The sequence below is a fragment of the Mustela putorius genome, unplaced genomic scaffold (assembly GCF_011764305.1).
Source record: "Mustela putorius furo isolate JIRA1106 unplaced genomic scaffold, ASM1176430v1.1 tig00000592_pilon_pilon_pilon, whole genome shotgun sequence".
Lineage (NCBI taxonomy): Eukaryota > Metazoa > Chordata > Mammalia > Carnivora > Mustelidae > Mustela > Mustela putorius.
The window spans coordinates 3317011-3328937 of record NW_025421426.1 but is presented as its reverse complement, the minus strand read 5'-3'; the positions used below and the strand labels follow the sequence as shown (position 1 = coordinate 3328937).

General features: G+C 48.2%; 1 long non-coding RNA gene across 1 annotated transcript; it reads right to left on the bottom strand.

Annotated features, from left to right (window-relative positions):
* Window positions 1–4107: 4107 nt before the first annotated feature.
* On the bottom strand, window positions 4108–11909 carry LOC123392613. Its single transcript, XR_006607346.1, has 2 exons — window positions 11775–11909; window positions 4108–4728 (listed from the first exon to the last, which is right to left on the bottom strand). It is a non-coding gene; the product is annotated as an uncharacterized LOC123392613 (long non-coding RNA).
* Window positions 11910–11927: the final 18 nt, after the last annotated feature.

Sequence of the window (11927 nt, the reverse complement as noted above, 5' to 3'; positions counted from 1 at the left end):
ACAGCTGTAATTAATGTTTTTTATAATTATTGGATTTCTTTTCTGGGTGGCCAATGAATCAGTCTATGTCTCTCCGTGTCTACCTGTGAAAGAGTAAAAAGTGAAGATATTTTAACATTAATCATTATAACCGTAGCTAATTTATTGAGTTCCTACCCTGGCCCAGGCACGTGGCTAATAACTTCACAAACACGCCATTCAATCCTCATTTAAAAATTTGCTAAGAGATGGTGCTGGTATCGTCCACCTTTTACAGGTAAGGAAAGAGCTGAGGTGACTTGCCCAGAATAACCCAGAGAGTGAGTGGAAGAGCCAGAAAAAGAATTTAGAGCCAGGATTAGTTAAGCCCATCACCAGCTGCCACACCAATGTCCTTTGCAGAAGGAGCTATGGCAGTGGCTCTTCTCATATTGACAGTGCTATTTCGAAAAGCTGATGTTCCCTGTAAGATACAAAACAAGATGATAGCCATTAATTAATTATAGAAGAAGACCCTCAATCAAATTTTTGCTTGAAGTGGGCTTTCAGTTTCTTAGGAGGCCAGGGGCAAAGAAGACCCTGTGCTTCTCCTCCATGAAGTCCTCCATGAGTGCACATTTCTTCCAAGCCACATTAGTCATGCAGCGACGATGGGGGACAATTTGCTGTCGATAGGACTAAAGACAGCCCAACATCTGTCACCAGTTGGGGCACTGATTCCCTGAACCCAAAGTATATATTCCCATGTCCATTAAATAGGAGAATCAGCTAGGGGGAAGAAGAAAAAAAAAAAAAGCTTCCTTTGCCTACAGAAGGCAAAGCTTCAGGGGACGATTAGTAGGAAGAAATGTGGAAGTGTGGCCTGTAATTACCGGTAAGTATGTGTTCTCAGTTGTAAGTATTAATACGGGCTAGGGGGCCAATAGTAATGCCAAGTTTCTACCATTTTTCGATACAGAAAAAAAAAAAAATCTAAAATACCAATGACATCCGATAAAACTCTCTTAAAATGGATAAAATGATCTCTGTGTCCAGAGAACTCCAGAATAGGCTGCTGAATTTGTAAAAGAAAGGTATTGAAACACCCACCAAAATGATATTCCAGGGTAAAATACACATTGATGTAGCGCGGTGTTCGCTCCACCGGGGGGTACAACCTACAAACAGGCCGGGAAGGAAACCCTGCAGGTTTCCTCTTCTGAGGGAAGCTGAATTGGTGCTTCCTGTGAGAGTTTCTACCTCAGTCTTCCAAGCCGGACCTCAGAGCTACCACAAGACGTTTGGTTTGATGTAAACCTTCCCCGCGTCCCTCCAATGACAGTACCAACAACAGCGCCCCTGAGCAAACACGAGTTTTGGCTTCTGCCTTTTATTTTATTTTATTTTGTTCCCCCTCCCCTCAGCTCCACCCCAGCCAGCTCCTGAAAGGCCTTCTGTTCTGTCAGCCATAATGACATCTGCTGGCCGAGACAGGAAGTCATAAATCTGCAGGTCCCCTCTCCACCAAACCTTGTTAATGCTGCCATTAATCACCGGGGCCGGGGTGCCATCTCGGGAGGGCTGGGCGCGGAGAGTCCATTTTCTCCCGCACCCCTTCCCCCAGAGAGCGACCATTTTACAAACAGCCACTCTCTCATCTCACAGTCGCAGACCTGCAAAAGCCAGGCAGAGGCAGCCCCCGACGTCAGTGTGCGGCTCTTGGAGAGAAGCCACGGTTTCAGGCAACAATAGAGTCCGCTCGAGGATGCTTGGGGACTGAAGCGAGGCACTTCTGACCAAGCTCTGTCCTTCCTGGTTTGGACTCAGCCCCTAACTGCCTCCGAGAGAGGAATGGAGGTTTCCTTCCTCTGAGCCTGTCTGCCTCCGGGTCTGTTTTTAAGGGGAAACTTGTTCTGGGGCTGGGCGGGGGGTGGGGGGGGGGGCAGACGGGGGATGGGGTTCAATGGGATGATTTAAACTCAGAGCCACTTTTGTTCCAAACTAATCTGGGATGGTGTTGGGTTTATTTCTTAGGAGTTCATTGTGTCCCAAGCCTGGATTCAGGGCATGTGCCTGTGCAAGGTGTAGTCTGGTTCTGCTACTCAAAGGATGGTCCCTGGGTCCGAAGTCTCAGCACCGCCTGTCTGAGCGCGTGAGACCACTCTGGACCTGCTTGATCAGAATCTGTGTTTCAAGCCAGATCCCCAGATGACCCCTCGCTATGTTAACATTTGGGAGGCTGTGCCCCACCCCGGCGTTCTCAACCTTGGCCCCCTTGACATTTTGGGCTGCGTTAGTTTTTGTTTGCGAGGGCGTTTCCTGGGCTCTCTGGGGTTGGTGGGGGGGTGATGGTCTGGCAGCATCCCGAGCCTCCACCTACCAGATGCCAGTCTCGACCCCCTGAACTGTGAATCAGAACTGATTCTAGACTTTGTCCCGTGTCCCCTGGGAAGAAAAAAACACCTGTGCTGGAAACCAAGCAACTCAAAAAGTGGGGTCGGTGGATCCCCAGCCTCGGTGCCCTCTAGGAGCTTTCTAGAAATACACATTCTCAAACCCCACCCGGACTTACTAAAGCGGGATCTCTGGAGTTGGAGCCCGGGAATCTGCTTTTACTCTCCGTAGGAGACCATAGGCAGGCTCAAGCACAGGGATTCTGAAGCCGCAGAATAGGAACAGGGAATAGTCGTGGGATAATTAGCCAATGTGTGATGTGACCACAGCATTAAGACTGAGTGGCGCGTGGTGGGGGAGCACTCGAGCTACAGCCATACCTGGAGGGGTTGAACCACCTTCCCCATGTGCTGTCTCCTACCTGCCCTGCGCCTCAGTTTCCTCATATGTAAAATGGGCACAACAAGAGCGCTTTACCTCGGGGAATTGTTTTAAGGGATTAATAAACTCATATTGTCAAGTGCCTAGAACAGTGTGTAGCACCAAGGGCTTCCTAAACGTTAGTGACTCTTATCATCACTGTAACTTGCTTTTCTTTCCTCTAGAATCTTGGGTCCCCCAAGAGCCACACAGGGGCTTTATTCTCTGCTGCCTGGCCTGGAGCAGGTGCTTAATGAAGTTAGTGGGAAAAGAGGACAGGACTGTGGAGGGAAGAGGGTACTGGCAGGAGCTCTCTGCTGCCCAGGGCTTGACATTAAGCATAAAGTCACGCTTTCTGCATGAGGATCTAGGCTCCTTCACCCGCTTCTATAAACGGGTGCCCTTGCACAAGTAGAGGATTGAGCTGGGATTCCTTTTGTCCCTCTGAACGGATTAGATTAGACCTCACGTAAAATCTAACAGCGCTCTGTAAGCAATACTCAATCAACAAATACTTAGAAAATAATGAAAAAGCTAAAAATGTAGGAGTGCTAGCTGTATGCGGGGCATCGTGCATGGATTTTACATTAGCTCGAAATTCCTGTCTGTGCCCCTAATGGAATCAGTGGTATACGTAATTATCGCCATTTCACAGATGGAAAAACTAAAGCTCAGAGAGGCTGAATAACTTGTCCAAGATCATAGTCTCGGTAAGCAGTGAAAATACTTTTTAAGATGCAGTTCGGGGGGAGGGGGGCTCGGTGACTCAGCATTTAAACGTCCGACTCTTGATTTCAGTGCAGGTCGTGATCTCAGGGTCCTGAGATGGAGCGAGGTCCACATTGGTCTCCATTCTAGGCACGGAGTCAGCTTGAAGATTCTCTCTCTCCCCCTCGTGCTGCCCCTCCTCCCTTGCCTCCCAGGCATGCACTGACTCAAACAAACAAACAAACAGTGCAGGTCTGTCTGATTTCAAATCTACACTTATCTTTCTTCCTGGACACCTACCCGGTCTGGTGCCCTGCTCGTTTCTTCATACTCCAAGTTAATGCCCAGCACCGGAGGCTCTTTGCCTGCAGTGAAAGCCAAGAACAGCCCTCATCCGATGACTAGACAGGCGCTGATAGATCAATACCCCAGCTCTCTCGCACTCGAGGAGAGGTATCTCGGAAGTGTGTAAGCTACACTCCCAGAATGTCCTAGCAGGATTAAGTTCTGTCACCCACGGTGATCACCTCCTTAATAGCACACCGCATGCGGGTAGCCTTCCCTTACCATTTTTACTTTCCTGCTTTCCTACTAGAGTTTTCGAACATCATTCCCCAAACAAACTGCTCACTTTCAAATCTTTATCTCAGGGTCTGCTTCTTGGGGGACCACAAGCAAGACATGCAAGCCTTCTCAAAAGAGGATTTGCAACAGTCTTGAACAATTTGACCGTTTTCAGCTCATGAGTTCCTTAGCCGTGTTGGCCTCCCCACAATGGTTAAAGAGAGGAGACAAGCTCTATTGACGGGAGAAAACAGCATCCAGGGCGAGTCACTTTGACATAATCCTAGCAAGCAGGGGGAGAATCTCATGAAAATTTCAGGACAATAGGATGCCTAATGCCTAATCATAATAGATAAGACATGCTCCGGATAAGACAGAAAGGTGTTCTCCGAGCGAATTATATCATTCTCTATTTGGTTCTGAAAGTTGAGGGGCACCTTTGGGCACACAGTTCTAATGAGTTCAGGAAGGAGAGCTTGACGCACAGTCGAGGTGGCATAAAATATACCAGAGCCCAGAACTTAAAGGCTGCTCATCACATGCTTCCCGGGCTGTTCCGGTCCTTACATTCACTTAATGTCTTCCTGTGGTTAATCAAGTCGAGCAATGGATTACTGGGCCAGCGACGTGGTCTGGATTCTCCAGCGGCAGCAAAACACTGTCACCAACGGCAAGTAGCCACCTCTAAGAGAGAAATGCGATGTATGTTAAATGGAATAGCTCTCGCACCCCCAGCTGCCCTCTCAGCAATCGGCCAGTCTCCAATACACAGAACACTTAATTGCTGTTGCGAAATCCTACACCTAGCCAAATCCAAAGAGTATTTGAAAAGAGACCCCAACACCTTTTGGAGGATTTATTCTTAAAAGCAAGCCTGCCAATACCTGAGTTTCTCCAGACTTTATTGTCATTCACCTTAACTCTTTCCAGAGAGCAAATTCCCACCAAGTAGAACACGAGAGGCTCTCTTCCATGCTGGTTGAACAGACCCCCTCTACTGGACTAGCTGTTTGGGGATTGTAAATGAACCAGCATTTATCACCGACAAAGAATGAAACTCATATTTGGTATTAGGACCCATGATATATCCCCCATGATCCAGCCATGCCCACCTCTCCTGCATCATTTCTGCTCCCCTTTCCCCGACTGAGTCTTAAAACCTGGACCCGGACCGCTATATCGGTCTGGAAGCACAGAAGTCTCTTCCAAGTTCAGGCCTGGCCCCGGGAGGCTGCCTCATGGACTCCAGATCTCCATCTCAATGCCTCCTTCTCAGAAAGGCTTTCCACCACGCCCACTGGAAAATAGGTCTGTGCCTGCCCCTTCCACTCTACCCCACACGCCACCGTGTTTTCTTTGTATTGCTGTCCACGATCCATATGGTACTTCCTCTTGTCTGGTTCTCCTACCACGACCCCAACATGATGCTGTACCATGTGTCGTGGAGAGGGAGAAAATAACCCGAGATGGCCGCCTTGAAGTTTTTATAAAATAGTTACTGGGAAGAGGGATATCCCGAATGAGTTAAATGACAGAAGAGGAAGGCAATGAATTATATCCTCAAGGGCAAAATCATATGGTACACTGGCTTTCAAACTTGGCCGCATATTAGAATCATCTGGAGGCCTTAAAAATACTGATGGTTGGATCCTGCCCCCACCGACTGATGTAATGAGTCTGGGGTAAGACCCAGGCATTGAGTTTTTAAATCACCTCAGTTGATTATGATACACAGCAAAGTTTGAGAACTCTGTTTTTTTTTTAATTGAAGCATTATGTACATATATAGAAGTGCATAAATCATAAGCATGCAGCTGAATTAATTTGCACAGACTGAACACACTTAGTAACTGGCATCCTGGTTAAAAACAATGCAAGCCCCTCGCTCTCCACCCGCCCACCCAGGAGCATCCTCCTGCTCACTTTCAAAGGTAACCCCTACCCTGATATCCAAGCATAGATCAGTTCTGCTTGTCTGTCTCGGAAGTGTGTAAGTGTGTAAGTCTGTCTACTCATATATTTGGAATCATACTCTATAATGGCTCTTTGTTTTGAGAAGATACGGACTAGAGAATTTTGGAGTCCACCCAAGAGGGCTGCCTGAAGGAGGCAGTATTTAAGGGAGGATTTGAAGGAGGTAATAGACAAGAGAAAGGAAAGAGAGGAAAGGGAGGGAAGTTGGGGAAGAGAGGAGAGCATCACTTGGAAAAGAGGCACCCAGGCTGAAACGCTCTATACGCATGTCTCATGAGACCCGACAGGGAGCCTGTTTTCCCCCCCATACATCCTTCTTTGCAAGTGTGCTCAACTAGATATTCAATCATTCCATAATTCTCACTGAGCATCCATACTGTGCTGGATTCAGGGGTATGGAGGTGAGTAGAAGTTACATTTTAATTAGGAAAGACAATAATAAATAGGCAAATAAATGAAAAAAAATGCAGATGGTCATAACTGCAATGAAAGATAAGAGAAAGAACAGGACAGTTTATGGGGGCAAAGGAGCTGACATTTAAGCTTAGAGAGAGGAAGAGAAACAGAACTGGGGAAAGGAGAAGGTGCACAATGCCTGAAGCTGGTACAGGAGGTATTACATCAAGGGAGACATTCCCCCTATGTTCAAGAACCCCACCAACTTCCCAATGACTGCCCAACGTCCACTAATTCAGGCAGTGCCAAACTCAAGGTAGGCACTTGGCAAATGATTGTTGTAATTGCATTGGGTTGGAGTCCAGTGCTAAGACAGGCAGACTAACAAGAACAGAAATCAGTGTGATAGATTTAATCAGTGCGATAGATATGTGCTTTAATGGGGCATTCACAGATTCCATGGGTACAACTGGAAGGTTCCATAAGCACACTTTTGAACGAATCCAAGAACAGATAGATACCCTGGCTAATTCCTTGTGTGCATAACAAATGCTACCAACTTGATTCACTTGTAGCAAAATTCAGTTTTTGCAAGGGCAAGATTCCCGTGCCTGGCACCTTATCAGAATCACCTGGGAACTTTTAAAATTTCAGATTTTCGGGCCCACCCTGGGATCTAATTCAGTAATTCTAGGGTGGCGCCTCTGTCTCTTTATCATAAGAAAAAAAAAAATCCCCAGGTGATTCTGACATTGAGCCAGTGTGGGAATCAGTGCTCTAGAAGATACAATTGACTCATTCCAATCAGTTCATGCCTTTACACATCCCAGAGTTTGAGGGTTAGATCTGAGGATGCTACTTCTCTAGAGACCCAAACATAGTATTAGTCTAAGCCGCCAGCCCTTGGAAGAAGTTTCCAAAAGTGTCAGAGTCTGGTTTAGTGAAGTATTCTGCAAATTCTAGTCATGCCTGTACCACCTTTGTCCCATGAGGCCATCTCCACACCTCCCCGAATCATTATTTACCCTCTATCATTCCTCGGCTATATTTATTTTTAAAACCCATAAATTATATCAAACTCTAGATTGCTACCATGAATGGAGAGCAGTATCATTTGCTAAGAGAGAGGTAACCATAGAGTGAATTCAATAAAAACAAACCATTTTTTAAAAGTCTAGCCAGATAACTCCTGCCCTTCCCAGGCTCCTAAGCCTGAGATCTGTGGTTTCTTGGTTGAGAAATCAAAGTTAGTGATTGTTAGGCATGAAAGACGCACCAGCACCAAACTGAGACATCCTCCGATTAAAAGAGAGCTGAAAGGGAATAACCTTTTCACTGTGCGATTCATGTTTTTCAATGTCATGTCTATGCCACTGAACAGTATCTGGGCACCATTGTGTTATGCATCCAACTGGGGTAGACAACATCTTCCTTGCTGATAACTAAGCAAAATATTCTCAGTAGTAGCAGTAAGGGAAAAAAAAATTAATGTGAGAATGTAAGTAAAATTCAGAAAAGAATCCTGGAGAGAGAGGCGTGGAGAGATTCTGTAGCCTTAAATCAACTACTCTGGCCCATTTCCCTCCTGATCCTCTCGAATGCTGGGTCCAGCCCCCACATTCCTTCTCTCCCAGTTCTAAATCTTTAGGATGTTGTTTTCACAGAAGCTTTTTGAAGACAGGGATCCTGTCTTAGGCATCCCAGCATCTCCTGTACTTGGGACAATGCGTGACATCTAACTAACACACTAGATGCTTATTAAATGATTGAAGGGAGGGACACCTGGGTGGCTCAGTGGGGTAAGTGTCCGCCTCTGGCTCAGGTCATGGCTTCTTGCTCAACGCTTCTCCTTCTGAGATCTCTCTTGCTTTTGCTCTCTCTCGAATAACTAAATAAAATCTTTCAAGAAATGATAGGATATAGTTCAAACCCCCAGTCCGTAGGCACAGGGCTTCTCCAGGATGGACTCCGCTGGCGAGCTCACTGCCGTGCCAGGCTTTGCGCATCCTGTTCCTATAGCCGTGGTCTCCCTGCCAGCAGGAGTGAGGGTTTTACTCACGAAGCTGTGGTCCCTGGCACAGCTCTCTGGAAAGGTGTGGGAGGAAATTAGAATTAATGAGAATTAACGCCCTTTTGCTGACATTGTCGACTCTGCAGTAGGGTCCTCCGTGGCTCCGCGCCGCCTCGGGCCTAGGCTGGGGTTGGACGGGGTTGGTCACGGGTGGAGGCCAGTTGCGTGATGGAGGGTCGATGAGGTAACAACTTGTGTCACATACGTGAGAGGCATAAAGGAGCCTGTGCCTCCCGCGTGGGGATGTTAGAAGTGATAAAACAATAGCAAAAAAGATGAAACAGCACTTTGCAAATGTGACGATAACATGTGACTGGCAGGTTGGGGAAAGTGAATGTTTCCTATAGCTCCCAAAGGAACGATTCAGAAAAATATCTATGGAACAGGTCACCCTAGGTCATTCCCCACGAGTGAGGGCAAAGCTGGTAGGCAGGCAGGTTGGAAGTGGGAGGTGGTCCGATTATCCTGGGCCGGCCTTCCTCGTGGTGGGTACGTGGTTGGGGGCAGGAAGCAAGGACTAGGCCCAGGTGAAGCCCCATCACAACGGCCGCCTAACAGGGCTGCTCCAGGAACGCCTAAGTCATAAAGTATCTAAGGTTGAGTTTGTTTTATAGTTAGCGATACTGCATATGTCTCATTCCAAAAGAACAAAGGCTTTTTTTTTTTAGCAGAAGTTCTCGAACTAGAGTGGGCAGGACACTTAGTTGCTCAAAACACAGATTCCCTAAGCTGTGATCCTGAAGTTTCTGAGTTAGAAGGTCAAGAGCAGTGGTCCTCAAATCGCAGGGCGATTTTGCCCTCCCCCCAAGAGACCTTAAACGATGTCTGGAGATACTTGGTTGACCCAAGGAGGGGGCAGGGTCTGGCTTACTACTGGGCAGAGGCCAGGGATGTGGCCAAACTCTCTCTATTGCATAGAATGGCTTCCACAGCAAAGAATTAAGGCCCCAAATGTTGATAGGGCTATGGTTAGATCCTCTCATTCTAGGGTAAGGCCTAGGAGTGTGCATCTTCATGAGGGCCTCAGGGTACAGACAACCAGAGCCCTGATGGTGAAGAATGAGGCCGTGCCTGCCTTCCTATTCTAAGGATTTGGCTCTCTGAGCTCCCCTCTCGCCTGACTCTTCCATGTTTAGGCCTCAGCTTAGACTTCACTCTCCCCAGGAAGCTCGGCCTCAAAACCACCCTCCCTTCCTCCATGTCCGAGTTCATTGTCTCCTGCCTCAACACACATCACTTGCCCCTTTTTCTGTCGCTCCCACTGGAAGGAGAGGTCCCTGAGGGGAGGGTCCCTGTTTGGACCTGTCCCCAGCACCTGGGCAGGTGCCTGACCCACACCTGACTCGGGTGATTACATGCCGGCGTCCATGTTTCGGTTCCAGTGGCGTGTCCCTCACTGAGTCTAGAACTACTCCCTCTTTCAGACGCCGTCACAGACCCAATTTTAACATCTTCTTGGAGCTCATTACTTGGAAATTATCTTGTTTATTTGCTTGCTTACTTTTCATTCATCCAACAAATATTATATTGGATACCTACTAGATGTCTTGTCCCTTACCATTGCTGGGGATAGAACAGCAGACAAAGGAGCTCTTCTCAAAAGAGCTTATATTCTAAAAAGGAACTAGGCCAATAAACAAAATAGAAAACTATATATAATGTATGTGCTATTGATAAGCCCAGCGGAGAAAGATAAAATAGAGAACCAGGATAGGGAGTGGGTGTGTATGTGCGTGTGTGTGTGTGTGTTTGAAAATTTTAAGTGCGGTACCTCTGGGAGAAAGTGACATTTATGCAAAGAGTGGATATCTGAGAGTGACATTTCTGCTCCCCCATCAGAATAGAAACAGGGAGAGGGTCAGGACATTCCCTTTCTCTATGGCTGCTGTGTCTCCAGAAAAAAAGCACATAGTAGGTGCTCAATAAATGCTATTTAAACAGAGAGACTATGTGATTAAAGTATTTAGGAGGCAGATGGGAGATTTTTGTTTTTCTGACCGTCCACTGAATAGAAGGAAGGTGGGAGGGGCAGGAGCATGAAACTTGGGGTGGGGGTGGGGAGGACATCTTCCTGGTCAGATTAAGAGACCTGGAGGATGGAGGTCATTGCTGGATAAGGTGGCCTCCCCCTTCCCCCGCCCAAAGCGGACCTAAGTTCTCACCTTCCTCATAAGTATTGTTAATGGCCCTGCCGGTGGGCTCACCTGCCCGCCCCCCAGGCTTCCTTTCCAGCCACGGAGTTTGGCCATCGCCCTGCCCCCCCCCTTTCCTCCCGCATCCCTGCGCGTCTCGCCCCCTTCCCCCCTCCCCGAGGGGTGTCCCCGCGCCGGTGGGCACGTCCTCGCTCAGGCAGAGGAGCCGCGGGCGCGCCGGGTCCCCGCCCCCAGCCCCTCTCCCCGGCGGGACACTGTCCCTTTAATAGACTCCCTCTGCCTGGCGCTCTGCGGCTGGGGAGTAAATTTCTCCCTGTCATCAGGTCGCGGGGAGAGGAGGAGGAGGAGGAGTTTGTTAATGTTCAGTTTGTTCAGCGGGATCGATGTTTGCTGGCATCGCCTCGCCCTGTCTTGTGTGTGTGAGTGTGTGAGTGCGTGTGTGTGTGTGTGTGTGCGTGCGCGCCTATGTGGGGGGTGTGAGTGTGTGTGAGAGGAAGCGCGAGTGCGTGCGTGTGTGAGTGTGTGTCTGTGTGTGTCTGTGTGTGTGTGAGTGTGTGTGTGAGTGAGTGAATTCCAGATTTTCTGTCTTTCCCAAACCCGCTCCTGTCCTCTCGCATATCACTCACAGACGGGGATCTGACAGCAGCCACAAACCTACAGTGAGTGATCTCTCTCCCCCAGCGCGAGTCCGCCATAGAGACCGGCGAGGAGGAGGAGGAGGAGGAGGAGGAGGAGGAGGAGGAGGAGGAGGAGGAGGAGGAGGAGGAGCAGGAGGAGGTGGAGGAGGAGGAGGAGGAGGTGGAGGAGGAGGAGGAGGGAAAGAGGAGAAGGAAGAAGAAGAAAAAGAAGAAGAAACCACTACCTTCCCAGGATTGCCTTTTTTTTTTCCTTATCTTTACGCGCGCGTGTGCGTGTGGCGCGTGTGCGCCCCTCGTCCCTTCCATCCGAACGCGGTCTTGGATGTTTAATAAAGAAATCAAGTGTCTCAACAGTCACAAAAAAAAAAAAAAAAAAAAAAAAAAAAAAAAAAAAAAAAAAGCCAAAAAAACCAAAAATTTCCAAAAAGCAAAAACAAAAAGAAAGAGAGAGGAAAAAAAATCCAAAACAAACAAACAAACAAACAAGGCAGAACCAACCTCTACTTCAATCCAGCCGGCACAAGCCACCCGTGTCTGCCACCCGGAGAGGGGGGTCTCTGGCCCGTGGTGGAGGAGTTGCAGGGGGGATCGCCAGGGGGACAGAGGCCGAGTGACGCCCTAGGAGCCACCGGGCAGGAGGCGGAGGAGACC